Source organism: Polistes dominula, unplaced genomic scaffold (genome assembly GCF_049000335.1).
Source record: "Polistes dominula isolate Pdom_NZ unplaced genomic scaffold, Pdom_raw_medaka contig_82, whole genome shotgun sequence".
NCBI classification, from domain to species: domain Eukaryota; kingdom Metazoa; phylum Arthropoda; class Insecta; order Hymenoptera; family Vespidae; genus Polistes; species Polistes dominula.
The window spans coordinates 1,046,561-1,062,711 of NW_028301046.1; the positions used below are offsets into that span (position 1 = coordinate 1,046,561).

At 33.2% G+C, this 16,151-nt stretch overlaps 1 long non-coding RNA gene across 3 annotated transcripts in view; it reads left to right on the forward strand.

Moving 5' to 3' along the window:
* LOC149031609 (uncharacterized) overlaps positions 1–16,151 on the forward strand; it is a 207,613-nt gene that overhangs the window by 188,550 nt on the left and 2,912 nt on the right. The window lies entirely within an intron of this gene.

Below are 16,151 nucleotides of genomic sequence, written 5' to 3' on the forward strand. Positions count from 1 at the left end.
AACGTTGTCGATATTTATGACGTCGCGGATGGGCTTATGCATAAATCACTTCCATTTAATTGATATCCATTCTCTTTAATGATCCACCCAGTAAAAGAGAAAGAGAGACAGAGAGAATTCCCATGTATCCTATAGGATATCGTTTCACCGTCGCAATCGACAAATTATTAAAAATAATACGATTCCTTTCCACCACCCTCCTACACCCCATTTGTCTTTCATACGCTCGCAAATTTTTATTCTATTATTTTTATTATTTTTTATTTATTTTGTAATCCCATTTGTCTTTCATACACTCGCAATTTTTATTTTATCATTTTATTTCGTGTAATCTTCTTCTTTACCATTTTCTTTCTTTTCTTTTTTTTTTTTTTTATGTTTTATTTGAATAATACATTTTATTCTTCGAATACGGAGAAAAGTAATCGTCGTTTCCTATCGTTCCGATCCATCAACGAAGGTCCTTCGTGATCCTAGCTGATCTCAGATGACTGATCCTCTCTCTCTCTCTCTCTCTCTCTCTCTCTCTCTCTCTCTCTCTCATCTTTTACTTCTTACAAGGCTCTCAATTTCTCGTTGAGAAATCATCCGCTAAAAATGGGGGAACGAATTCGATATCAGAACATATATATATATATATATATATATATATATATTTTTTTTTTCTTTCATTCTTTCTTCCTTTATTTTTCTCTTTTTCTATCTTTCTCTCTATCTTTTTCTCTTTCTTTTTCTTTCTTTCTCATAGGCAATTACTCGCTTCCGCGCGATACGAATCGGATTACCGAATGGTTTTGTAAGCTGATAGACGCTGATAAATGATACCGTATTGACGACGATGCCTTTCAAAATAATCTAGTCTAATTCCTTATTAACCGTACGTCTTTCATGTTGATAGGTTTGAGAGAATCGATGTTACCTACCGGACTAGACTCTGACTAATTAAATTTTAATATATAAACCTTCTTCTTTTTTTTGTTTTTTTCAAATACAACGATTAAATATATGACGATAATAATATAACGAATAAATATATATTCTACCTTTCAATACAAAAGATTAGCATGGTCTGACGGTTGCTATGTGCAAACAACAAGATTGTTCTTTATTGGCGCATTAGCGGAATTTTTGCTACGGTGTCATTAATACCTAAGTACCAACTATTCCTAATCCAAAACATGATGCGAAAAATATAACAACCCTTATTATTTTATCAAAAAAAAATAAATTATTTCATTTATAAAATAATTCAAATGTTGTTTTCCTATTGATGCACATCTACGACAATAACATTAAAAAAGAATATAAAGAAATAAGTAAAGTACATGGATACAAAAGAAAAAGAAAAATCTATTCGATAATGTTGAATTCGATCGAACGACGTTGGAAAAATTACATATATATATATACATATACATATACATATGCATATATATATATATCTGTTACTGTTATGCGCTGACCGCATAATTTTCCTCTGCTGCTAGTATAGCAACGTTCAAAGATTGGGTGGGATAGAGGGGGTGGGTTGGAAAGTTGGGGAGGGATATGTAATATCGAGGACGGTATGACGAAGGATGGATTTGCGAGTAAAGAGAGAGAAATGCCGTCGAGAAGCAACAGCAGCAAGCAGCAGCTACACAACCGTCGAAAACCGGCGTCGACGAAATATAGTCGTGGCTGGCAATCAGAAACACATTATCGGACGACCGTCTCGTCGGTAATACGTCCCGCTGAGCACGGAAATATATTTCGCTTCAGTATACCCCTGCCGCTACTATTTCTCTCTCTCTCTCTCTTTTTCATTCTTTCTATCCTCTTCTCACTTTAACTTGGAAAGAATTCCTTTTGGAGTATCCTTGATCATCCACCGCTTTTGACCGAGGGTCATCTCCGTCGTTTCACCGATAAAATAAAAGTTGCAAAATAAAACCCTGTATTCGATTTTCATTCTAATAGTTTATTTATTTAGAAATTACTTTTTTTCTATCGTATTTTTGAATATTTTTTGTTTTTTGTTTTTTTCCCCCCATAGATATTTCATTAAGTTCATTAATATTTAGAAATAATTAGAAAATATTATATTAGGGATATATTTGTATTTTATTTTATATATTTATATCGTTTTATATTATTTTTATATATATTATTATTATTATTATATAATTTATAATATAATATATTTTTTTTTTATATAAAATTTATTATATACAAAAATTAATATTTATATATATTGGGTCAGTTATTATATTGCAATTATAAAACATCAAATCAAAAATAGCCTTATCTTACATTATATCAATTTTGAACATTTTTTGTTGTTGATAATGCAAAGAAATGTAATCTTACAATTAGTTTTTTTCTTTCTCTCTTTTTCTTCCTTTTCAGTTTTTGTTTTTATTCAAACCTTCTTTCTACTTTTCGTAGGGGTATTTTCCTCACACTATGAGATGAAAAAGTGAGAAGAGTTAGAAGCGACTTCTCGAATGTATATATATATATATATATAAGTTTCTCTGTGTGTCCCGGCACATTTCGTCGGCCCTCTCTTGCTTCTCGCGTCACTCCCTCGTAATTAATCATTCCTCCTCTCTTCCCTCTCTCTTTCCACTTCTGGTCTCTCCTCCTTCTCTGGGCGTCAAACGGAGGCAGTATGGCCGCGAGAGAGCACAACTTCACACTAACAATATATATATATATATATATATATATTTCTATTGAGAAAGAAACTGAAACCTACGATTACGTTAACAATTATTTTATATTATTAAAATTAAACATTTTTATTTAAATCTATACCTAATAATGGGACCTACAAAAAATCAAATAACATTTAACGAACACTTTTGCAAACCACTCATTCTAAAATTAGTTATTCGTATCGTACATATGTGAGTGTGTGTGTGTGTATGTATTTCTTTTTATTTTTTAAATATTTCACATTAATAAAAACAAAATATATATTTTTATAAGAACACTCACACACACACACACACAGATACACGCAAAAATGTATCATAAAATGATAGAATGTACAAATAAGTATGCATTGAGAACCATGAAGTATTCCAACGAATGGCCTCGTACCAGCAACGTCTAAACGACGACAAGAGGGAAAAGAGGAAGAGACGAAGAGTAAGAGGAAGAAGAAGAAGAAGAAGAAGAAGAAGAAGAAGAAGAAGAGGAGGATAAAGAAGGCCTTCGAAGACTATCGTGGTTTTCGTTGCATTCGCTATGACCAATGATCGCCCGTTCTGGAATGCTTATTCATATCGTAGACTAATGTGAATACCTCTGACCATTTTGAAACTCTTTCGTGCACCACCGTGATGATCAACGTTCCTTCTTTTCTATCTATCTCTTTGATGCCGCCTTTTCTTCCATGGACCTCTGATAAATTTATCAATTTCATGACACCGTTATATACGTCGTTTGACCGACGACCCGCGCGAGTAAAGCTTTTAGAAAGTTCCATTATTTTTCACGTCTAATGGGTAACAACGTATATTGAGTGACACATGTTTCTAACACCTTTTTCATCTGCAGTTGTCAACATTTTTTTCTTTTTTTTTTTTCTATTCTTAATATTAAAATATATTTGACAAGAGAAAGAGTAAGTTAAGAATTAGATTTGAAACTTAATCAAACAAGTTAATATGTTAATTAATTGTATACCTAATAAAAATATTTATTTGAATAATTATTAACAGTAAGTAATTGCACTTGCAAATAAGTTAATATATTAATTAATTATATACCAAATAAATAATTATTAACACTAAGTAATTGTATATTTAAATGAATTCAAACTTTTAACATTATTTATTACATTACTGTGTTACAATTACCCCAACTAAAAAATCGCATCCTAAACATTTTATTTGACCACCTATTCAATCATTATTAACACTAAGTAATTGCACTTGCAAACAAGTTAATATATTAATTAATTGCATACCTAATAAAAATATTTATTTCAATAATTATTAACACTAATTAATTGCACTTGCAAACAAGTTAATATATTGATTAATAACATACCAAATAAATAATTATTAACACTAAGTAATTGTGTTATTATTTAATATAATTTATTGAAATGAATTAAACATTTAATATTATTCATTAAATTACTGCATTACAATTACTCCAACTAAAAAATCTCAACAACGAGTAAAAAAAAAAAGCAATACAATGATCAATCATAAACGTTGACAGGATACAACGGACATCGTCCAATTCGCATTTTTTTACACGACTACTTGACTCCCTCATGCACACCCTTGTTTCCATCCCTTTCCCGTAAACCAACCCCCGTTCTAACACAAACTAGTAACGATATTTCTCCGCGGAATATTCGTCATTCGTTGATTGATCTCGATAACAAAAAGCGGCGATATTATCGAGAAACGAGTTCCCTAAAAAAGGGTGGCAAAGTGAAGAGAAAAGAAAAGAAAAAAAAGACGAAGAAGAAGAAGAAGAAGAAGAAGAAGAAGTGGATGGAGAAAGAAAGAAAGAAAGAGAAAGAGAAAAAAAAAGAAGAAAGAAATGTAACATCGAAGGGCCATAAAAGAGTCGGCGAAACGATGCGGCGCGGTGGTCTCCGTAGAATTCATTTTAATCATCTCCACATTCCCTTCGTCAGGAGACTCACCTTCCGGCCACGGAAGACAGAACGAAGAGGAGCAGGGGACTCCCGACAGGGGGCAGAAGGAACAGCGCACCAGCACCAGCACCAGCACCAGCAACGTACCATCACCACGTAGGTACTTCTCTCTTCCGTATATCTTCGTTTTCTTTTCCCCCTTTTTTTTTCCTTCCTCCTACTCCTCCTCCACCTCCTCTCTTCCTTTTTTTAATTTTCCAGTCTCTCTCCGTAATCACGGCACTATTACACCCAAACGTTTTTAATGAATCCGTCAACGATTCTTTCCGCATTTCTTCTTCTTCTTCTTCTTCTACTTCTTCTACTTCTACTTGTTTTTCTACATTCTCGCCCTTTTTTCGTTCATATCTCTATCTCTCTCTCTCTCTCTCTCTCACTCGTACACATTACGTTGTGTTCTTACTTTCCCACGTTTCGTTCTTTCTAGAACAACTCTTAAGGTCTACGAATTGCAAGAGGACAATCTTACGTGCCTCAGGCAACCGAGAAAAACTTCTTCTTCTTCTTCTTCTTCTTCTTACCTACCAACTGTATCGTGAGAAAGGATAAAATGTGAAAAAAAAATAATAATAATAATAAAGGTGGACTTAGGTAGAAAAAGAGAGAAAGAGAGAGAAACATTGAATGAAATGGTACACAGGGAATGGCCAGAGATTGTCGGGGATAATATTTTCGATGAAGAAGAAGACACCAACACCATCATCACCACCAACCAACCAACCAACCAACCAACCCCCTCGAGCATACGAATTTTCTACGATCTTGGGGAAACAAAAATTGTTCTTTTAGACTAGAAAAAAAAATATATATATATACACGAGACACATATTCTTTATAACGGTACGTTTAATTCTTTTCTTTTTTTTTTTTTTTATTATACCTTTACCAAATATACCCAGTCGCCGAAGTTTTATAGGTGTATTTGAACTTGGAGAGAAAAAAAAGAAATAAAACTCGGTCATAAACTTGGTTTTTTTTTCTTTTTTTTTTTTTCTTGTCAAATGTCGAGGCAAGTCCTTCACCGTGCGAGAGAAAAAAAATACAAGGAGAAAGTAGTTGAAAAAAAAAAAATAGAAGGGATATAAAAGAAAGACAAATATTTTAATATTTTCTAAACGAGACGACACTGTATGAAAAAATAAAAAAAAATAAAAAATAAAAAAAAATTCCTCACAGCACGATACGAGATAAATTGCACGATACCTGATGAAAGTGAGAAGGGAAGGGAAGGAAAGGGTTGTAGATCTGGTCTCATTGTTTCAAATAAATTTCGAAATTTCTATCATCCCATAGATATATGTAGTTTTGTTTTTTTTCCTCTCTTATTCCAAAACGTTTTGAAAATATTAAATGGTTCGGAAAGTCGTTTAGTTTTTTGCTGACGCAATAATAATGGCCATTAGTTGATGCAAATCGACAAATAGTAACACATGAGATCGATCGAGAGATTAAATTGATCAAATTCAACTATTTATGACCATTTGAAAGATTTAGGTTTAACCTCGAAGCATAAAATTATCTTCATTTTGACAAAAGAGAAAAAAACCAAACGACTTTTCGAACCACTTAATAGTTGGAAGGGAATAATGATGATGAACAAAAAATATTAAATAAAATAAAAAAAAGAAATCAAGAAAAATCCTCTTCTAGGAATATAAACTGAAAGAGAGAGAGAGAGAGAGAGCTCTTATGATCGGTCAAAGTTTTGCTCGTTCGTTCATCCGCCCAATCTACGTTGTCGATTTGTACTCGGGAGAGCGGAAGTGGTGCGTTCTTTATTTAGCGTCTGCTATGATCTTTGCTCCAGTCTGATATCAGAAGCAATGACTACGTCGAGAAAGAATGAAAGACAGAGAAAGAGAAAGAGAAAGAAAAAGAAAAAGAAAAAGAGAAAGAGAAGAAGGCAAGGCACGAGATCTGTGCTGGGCTCAGGAAGGATTGGCAGAAAACGAATAAGAAGAATGAAGAAGAGAAAGAGAGGATTGGAGAGGAGTGCGGTGGGGGTGGGGTGGGCTTGGGCTGGGGTTGAGATGAGGTGGAGACGAGAAGAGAGGAGAGAGGAGTGGAAAGAAAAGAGAAGGAAAGAAAACGAGAGACGATGGTCGACCGGACCATTCAAAGTTCCCAGGAGGCAACAAAGGGCCAGCAACGAGCTGATCAAATTATCCAATTCATTTGGACTGGCGAACGAGTGAGCGAATAAGTGCTCGCCGTTACCAAGAGGCCCACTTCAGATTCTTCGAGTACCATCCTCCGCCGCTCGCTATGAGATGATCCATCCAAATTTATGCACGTTCCTATCCCAAGGTATATACACTACGAACCTCCCTCCCCCCTTACTCTCCCCCCACTCACCCCTCTACCTTTACCCAGTTTCAAATCTTTCACGTCAAAGATTCGCGATTTAATTCGATATGGATAAAATGGAACAAAAACAACAAAATAGAATAATATTATGGATGATTATAATCAATGTTTTATTATTTATATATTTATGATTGTTATTTGAAAATTAATTATTAAATTATGATGATCTAACGTGCGTTATTTAATGAATTTATGTGTAATTTGATAGATGAAAATTATAAAGGTATATCTTATGGTTTGTTATTTATTAATTTAGAATTTTACTATTAGGTATATTTATATAAAACTTTGTTATATATTGAATTTTTTTTTTTTTTTTTAATGGTTATAGTGCAATCTCTATGATCTTAGAAGAGATAGATTTTAGTTATAACGAAAGGATGGCTACCTGTGAGATCGTTTTTTATTTGGTAAGATTTTTCTAAGACCAGTAATGGATCTGAACAAAAGAGAAATCTTAGCAGAATTTTAAACCATAAAAAACATTTTATTTCTAGAGCAGATCGGAAGTTTTGATTAGTGTTGATCATAAAATAAAAAAAAAAGGAAATATTTTATTTTCTAGATTTTTATATTACAACAAATATTCTGAAATTTATTAAGATGATGATTTTCGTACAGTCCTTTGAAGAAAGCCGACAGAGATTTATTATTTTTCCTTTTCAATCGTATAATCCAACACTTTATAATAAAAAAAATAAAAAACCAATCCAGAACATTTACGATTTAATGGAAAATTTTACCTTCTTTGTCGGAACAAAACTATGACCAAAAAAATGCTACACTTGTTTTTTTTTTTTTCATTGAATTCATAAACGATCGATGCGTGTAAAAGTGTTTCACATTATGAAGAAAAAAAAAATGTAAGTAATAAAAAAAAAAAAAAATAAATAAAACGATCGTAAAAGAGTATCGTTTGACGAGAGAGATGAGTTCTCATTCTCTGTCTGTGTGTTTCTCTTCTTTCACCTTTTGGCAAAGCACAGTTCTCGTCATATTTAATAACCCACGCGCGCATACACACACCATATCCACGTACCATGCCAAGGTCCACGTACGGGCATTAAACTCTGGCCGAGTGCGCGGAGGTTCGTTACGTACAATGCACCGCTGATTGACCAACCAGATCCGCCCCTGAAGTGAAGTGGCGCACGGTTGCTGGTGCCGTCGTGCAATATCGGATCACATCGTTGCCCCAATTGCAAGCTCCGGTATCTTTCTCGCCATTTTCAAAGCTCCGCGATTCCTATGCTTTTCGAAACTAAACACTCGCGACTGGCCCGTGATAGATAGAATACCATGATAAACCCATAGCTTTAACAATTCTCACCCCCTTTCCCTCCCCTCCCCACCCCACCCCCTAATCAACTATCTTCCAACAAAAATATCCAACTAGGTATTCCAATAAAAACAAAACAAAACAAAACAAAATGATTCCTACGATAGGAACATTCATTTGTCTCTAGGTTATTAAATGGAGAACTTAAAGAACATATCGAATCTTCTCAATTGCTTATCGTTAATCTTCTAATAATTAACTTCAAATCTAATGATCCTCTCTACCTTCTATCCCATTTACATTCTAATTTTCTTATTGCACGATAATATTACTACTCGATACGATACGTTTACACGATACTTGAATCTTATCGATCGAATACTGCAAGTAAGCAATTTGATCTTACATACGTAAGAGATGCACTCATATACACAAATACATATACATGCATATATGTATATACATATTTTAAATTACTCTTCGATCTATCGAAGTCTATTCTCTTCAAACGTTATATCAAACGAGGATAGATTAAGTCGAAACTTTTCTATCAACATAGATCATTCACCATACTGCTACTACGATCGTATCTCTCGAACTTCGACGTGTGTGTCTCGTATAGGGAAAAGTGTTAAGAGTGAAAGAAACATGGTAAGAGTGAAAAAAAGACAGAGAGAGAGAGAGAGAGAGAGGGAGAGAGGAGTAGCGGGGTAAAAGGCAAGGTCGAAGAACCATAAATAAGGGTACACGTCAGCCGGTGATAATTCGTCTTCGGCGGCTCGACGCCTCGAAGGGCCTTCTTCTCTTTTCCTTCCTTCCTTCCTTCCTTCCCTGCCCTCCCCTCCCCCCTTACCCCCTCACCATTTTAAAATTATTATCGTTCATCGTGAGCGAACGAACTAACCAACCAACCAACCAACCAACCAACCGAACAAACCATCGAGAAACAGCATGGCGAGAGAAAAAAATGGGAAAGCAAGGAATCGTGTTGGATGCAAACAATTTCCCTCCCTCCCTCCCTCCCTCTCTTATTTCTATCTTTCTTTCTTTCATTTTTTTTTTGTTTCATTCCAAGCAAATCCCTCTTCTTACCCCTTCACCCTCGGCAGTCCTTCTATATTCGTGGCCGTGAAAAATCAGCGCGGTTCATTAAATTCAGAAAGAGAGAGAGAGAGAGAGAGAGAGAGAGAGAATGGCAAAAGCACCAGTGTCGAATACAACCAGCCCCTGTCCCCCACTCACCCTTCCCGCATTCTACGCTCTTTAACTCCCTCCTCTCACCCGTTTGCTCAAACCCCCCCCTGCCCCCCCCCCCCCTCATTTTTCTTCCTGCTAAATATTTATGAACGTGGAAAAATGTTGAGCCCGAAAGGATCTCTTTTCTCGACGGGACGTCTGACCTGAACGATGACCGATTCGTAGATGTAGAAAGTACGAATCCCGACTTTTCCTAACTCATTTTAACTTCCTGCATTTATATTATTCCATTTATACAAAGAAACGAAGAATATCTTTGTTAATGATCTCGAATCTAACCAATGCTCTCTTTTTTTTTTTTTTTTTTACTTAATGACTCTCTGAACACTTTGTTGTAGCAAAGATTGTTAAGATATATAGATATAGATATATATGAAACGTTTTATTAACCCAATTGTCTCGCTAATAATAGTTTTGCTAACAAACAAAAAAAATTAATAAAAAACAGCTAATTGTGTTATATATAGTATAATAAAATATACAATTTGTATATAAATAATATATTAATTATGTAAACGGATAAATATAATTATGTAATATAATATATTACAATAATATTAATTATGATAAAAATATAAAAAATATAATATACAAAATTATATTATAATAATAATTATATTTATCCATTAACCTATTTTTACAAAATTATTTACTTAATAAAATATATATTATATATCAAATATAATAATTAAAGATACCACACGAAAACAAAAACAAAAACAAAAAACGTAACAAAACGTAGAATAAAAATCGATGAACATTTAGTGAAAAGAAAAAAAGAAAGAAATGAAATGAAACACTTGGAATGTTTGAATACTTCAACTAACTACATCACAGAGGGTGAAAAAAGGGAGAAAATGAAATTGTATTACGATTGACTCTCTCTCTAGACCACTGTCGTAATCAATGTTGTGACACGACGTTAAGCGGACATCAAGTGGATTGCGAAAAGCTTGGTGATATCGAAAAGGACGATATCGGGCCGAGGACAACGTCGTCATCGTCGTCGTTCCTCGTCGTCATTCCTCGTCGTTCCTCGTCGTCGTCGTCGTCGTCGTGTTAGGCTGTTTTCCAAAGGGTGCTAGAGATGCGAACGTACAAGGGGGATTGGCAGATCCCAGGGGTTTGGGTAACCAACTCGTGAAATTCAATTACCGAGTCCGCGGGGCTGACTCTCTTTCCCTCTCACTCTCTCTCACACTCGGTGAGAAACGCGTGCTCACTCGCGAGGGTGGTCGAAGGGGTGACGTCGACGAAGGAAGGCCGACCCGAAGGAAGGAAAGGGGATGCTGAAGGTTCGGTAAAGAGGAAGAAGGGGAAAGGGAGAGAAGGATTTGAGTGACAGGAGAGAACGAGGAAGCCCTAACTCTCTCGCATATCTAACGTCGAATCTCTCTTTCTCTCTCTCTCTCTTTTTCTTTCTTTTCTATTTCTCTTTCTCTTTCTCTCGAGGAAACAGAAAAGGGAAGATAGCAAAATTGAAATTGTATCTATCGATGCACACGTACCATTGTGCACAATGAAATGCTTTTGATCAATGATCTTTGAGAATCTATCAGATAGAAAAACACGTATTTCTAAGTTGGTGTACTAGGATATTTCTAGTTATTACTAGATCTTCAATAGTTCTTCTAGTAGTTACAAATATCTGACACTTAATATATTCATTTAACTTTATCGATTATTCAACATTTAGATATGAACGCACACAGAATAATAAGATCAAATGTTTGAACATTTGAAAATTGGAATAATACATACAGTTGATAAAATAGTTTGCATATTATTATTTAAATTAATGCAAATGGGATTATAAAATCGTATAATCATCCTTAATCCTAAAAAAAAAAAAAAAGAAGAAAAAATCAACCCCTCGTACTACAAAATGAATAAGCAAGTAAAGAAAAAAAAAATAAAGAAGTTTATGATTTATTTCTAATTAAGAGATACCTTTTAGTGAATAAAGGTATACGATCTTCTATATAAGATCTAGGAAGAGTTACACACATGTAAGAAACGTATGACGGTAAATCCGGGCAATGAGTGGACCCGTCATCTTCGTCGTGTTCGTCGTCATAGTCAGCATCGGTTTCATCCTCGAACGAGCAACGATCGTTGGACGTACGTACACATATCGTACCGTACCATATCGTACCGTACCGTACCGTATCGTACCGTATACGAGGAGACTGACAGAGCTCTCGGCTTTGCGTTCATTAGCCGGCTATTCAGTCGAACGGAGGAACGAACGGGCGAGGGTGGATTTTCTGACTCCGGTGGCTGCTGGAATGCACGACGCGTTACGTTACTCCTCTATTCCTCTCTCGCACATAATTACACGCGTCTTTTCTAGACCCATCGCGGTGCTGTATCAGAACCAAGTCGTGTTACCGCTTCACCCTAAAGCCCTATGAAAATGATACCTTCACGATCCTATCCTATCCATTACTTTGCTGTATCACCGAACACAAGAGAATGAAAATCCACGTCGTTTGGATATTTTAATAATAAATCATTCTACATATTTTTTTTCTTTTTTTTTTTATATATCTTTTATTATTTTAACCAGTTGACTGTGGAATTTACTTATTCCAGAGAAATTTGTTATAAGAAAATACCTGACCCATCTGCTTATTGAAGAAACCAACAGATTTTGATCATCTTGAAAATTCACTATATGTGGTCAGGTATGTTTTATCTGTTTAACACGTGTTGTAACACATGTTTTAAAAATTATTAACATTTTTTTTTTCCTTTGTTTTCTATCATCAACTTGTTTGTATACGTGCCATGTTTTCTTTTCACTCATTTTCCTATTAAAGGAAAATTTCTGTTTATTTTTCATTGTCTCGCATCTTTCTACGTGAGATATTTCTCATAATATCGATTTAATCCTGTTAAACCAGAACAAAATAAATAAAATTTTTGGGTTAACTTTTCTTATTCAATTTTTTTTTTTTTTTAGAAATGTGTAAAAAAAGAAAAAGTATGAGAGATTGAAAATGATAATTTTCACACTTATTCGAGCAATACTTTTAATTGATACCGACAAGCATCTTTTATCGCACGATAGCATAAACGATTTAGAAGATTTATCGTGAAACGATATACCGTATCGCTATCGAGTATATACGTCAATCCAAATCTGCCCAGTCATTCTTTCATGATATTACAAGAATATCAATTAACTCTCGACTCCTGGATTATGACAGAAGCGAATAATAATAATCTGTTCGTTGAAAATACAATAGAAACATTGTTTTTTTTTATTATGAGAGATCATCGTTGTTTGTTTCTTAAGAATATCATCTTTAATCATAAATTATTTATTAATAAAAATGGTACTTAAGTATTAACGACACCGTAGCAAAAATTCCGCTAATGCGCCAATCTACACTTTAAACTGTTGCGACAAATCATAGAATATCAAAACAATCAAACTTTAAAACATTTTGTTTATAAAAAGTAGTCAATCGAATTTCGATGGCAAATGGGCCGATATAGAATTTAAATTACATTCAAAACATTCTCTATTTTCTTTCACCTGATGCTGTCGCCATAAGAACTCTGATAAATAAAATTACAAATAATGTTAAGCATCTTGTTCTGTTTTTGGCAAATCCAAAATACGCATTTTCGTAGCACTAAAAAATGACGAAACCCTGAAGAAACCCTGACAGTTACTGTGTGCAAACAAAAAGGTTGTTTTGTGCGAATAACAAGATTGCTCTTAATTGGCGCATTAGCGGAATTTTTGCTGTGGTGGCGTTAATCTGTAAGTACCCGAATTGTTTTTGAACATTTTAATGACACAACCCTAACGAAACCCTGACGAAACCCTGACGAAACCCAGACAGTTTTGTGCGAACAACAACAAGATTGCTCTTTATTGGCGCATTAGCGGAATTGTATCTGCGTGGCCTTATTAACAAAAATAAACAATTTTGATAGTAATTTATAGATGGGATGATTCAAGTATTAATAATTTTGTTAAAAAAAACAAAATAAGATTAAAGATAAAATTATGTATCAATCTTAATTCATCATCACCATCATCATCATCATAATAGATACATTTATAAAAGAAAAATTACTAGCGTTAATAAGCAAAGTAACTAGTTAAGTAACCAAGTAAATATTTCAAAAAAAAAAAAAAGAGAAAAATTAGTGTATAAACGAGAAACGATTAAAGATTAAAATAATACATGGGTATTTGTGAGAGCAAACGAATGCAGACTTCGAGACTGCTGAACGGGATAATCGATGAGTACTTTCGAGTTTCTCTCTCTCTCTCTCTTTCTTTCTCTCTTATTCTCGGCTTAAGTTTCTCCAGAGAGAGAGAACACAATGCGAACGCTAAGTCTTTACCCCAAGCGCACGCTCCAAGTTTTTCTTCCTTCTTCTATATTTTTTGTTTTTTTTTTTTATTTTCTTCCTTCTCCACCTCCACCTTTCCGTACTGCAACGAGAAGGAAAGAGAAAGAGAAAGAGAGAAAGAGAGAAAGAGAGAGAGTGAAAGAAAGGAAGATGGATGAGAAGAAGAAGAAGAAGAAGAAGAAGAAGAAGAAGAAAGAGAGAGAGTACGCTACTTACGAGGGCAAAGGGCCAAGGCGAGATGAGGGGGCCGACACATTGTCTGCCGATTCTTCGAGGATGACTGGTCGTATTGAGAAACCGGAATCCCGAGGAACACTAATATGGCATAACTCAGGGCACTCGCTGTGTCTAAAGGTTTTCGTCGAAGGGCATATCCCCATCCCTATAGTCTCGAATCGTGAATTCCACCAAAACTCCTGATTAGATTCGCATTGATATTTAATATACACATTATATATTATATATTATATATTATATATTATATATATTTCTTTATTTTATTTGTTATTTTATTTTATTTATTTAATTATTAATTATAGCAGAAAAAAAATAATTTACATTATAATAACAAAAGTTACTACACATAGTTAATCCTACAAGAGGTAAACATAGTTACCTGTATATAGATAACCTGGTACGTAACTTAAATTACTAATACTTAAAACTAAGAAAATGTAACAAAGATAATAAGATAAGATAATTACTAATATAACTAAGATATATATATATTTTTTGTTTATAATATTCCTTTGCAATCAAAGTTTTGTTTTTTTTTTCATTTCATAATTTATCAAACTCACAAAGCAATTTTAATAGAAAAATCATAGTTTGATATAGTGTTGGCTAAATTAAATTTGCTTTAGTTTCTGATTTTTATTTATTTATTTATTTATTTATTTATTGTATTAAAGGGATATTTGTTCAACACACTTAATAATAATTTAAATTAGTTTAACCAGAAATTATTTTATTTTATGGTATAAGAATCTTCGATTATGTTGGGGAATACTTGTGTATTACGAGTACGTAAAAGTATTTTTTAAAAAGAAATATTTTTCCAAAATTTCGACCTAACCAAAATCCATGGATTTCAAAACCAACACGATCAAAAAATATATATATATATATATATGTATTCATGTGTGTACATATGTGTGTATAAATCCCGTTCGATTCGGTATGGAATCTTCGATCTCGTCAGGCTTCATCTTTTCTTCGCGACGGATGCGTTCCAATAAAAATATTTTCCCTTCGTCTTGTATATAAGAGTGGAGAAAAAGAAGAGAAAAAAAAAGGTATAAGAGAAAAAAGAAAGTAAAAGAAGAAGAAGAGGAAGGTATCGAGGATTTTCGTCAAGATCGATAACGCACGAACGAGATCTCCAATTTCGAAATAGATTCTATCAAAGAAAACTATTCATAATACCGAATTGCAAACTCTACAAATTTTACTAAATTTCTATCAAGACATATCTATATATATTATACATATATATATAATAATATAATATATATATTATTATTATATTATATATATATATATTTGTTCATCAATATATTATCATATTTATGTATTCGTCATAGATCGTTCATCATCATATGATGATATATTTTTATATATTTATAATATATATATTATTATATATATATTATATATATATTATATATAATTTATATTATAATATATTATATATTATATTATAATATATTAACTATAATTTTATTTATTTATTTTATATATATTTATATATATAAATAATTAGAAAGAAATATTACTCGAATGTATGTAATTGAAAAGATAACAAAAAATAAACACATTGATAAGTTTGAGATAAAATTCTACATACATAGATGTAATTTCAACGTTAATCAATTTAATCGATCAAAATCTTTTATCATTTCATATTATTATTATTATTAATACTATTATTATTATTATTATTATTAATTTAATCGATAATAAACGACTAGAATGAACGAAAAGAATTCTAGTTTCTTAGAAGGAATTTTATAAGAAGGTTGTAATCGATAGAAAAGAAGGGTGAGGGGGGGGGAGGGGTTGAAATGAGTGGTGTGAAAAGTGTACGAGTAAGGAAAAGAGATAAAGAGAAAGAGAGATAAAGAGAACGACGAGATGGACATGAACGAACGTAGGTAGCTATGCCGATGGAACGCGAGCAAAAAGTCCTTTTCCAGTGGAGCTTCT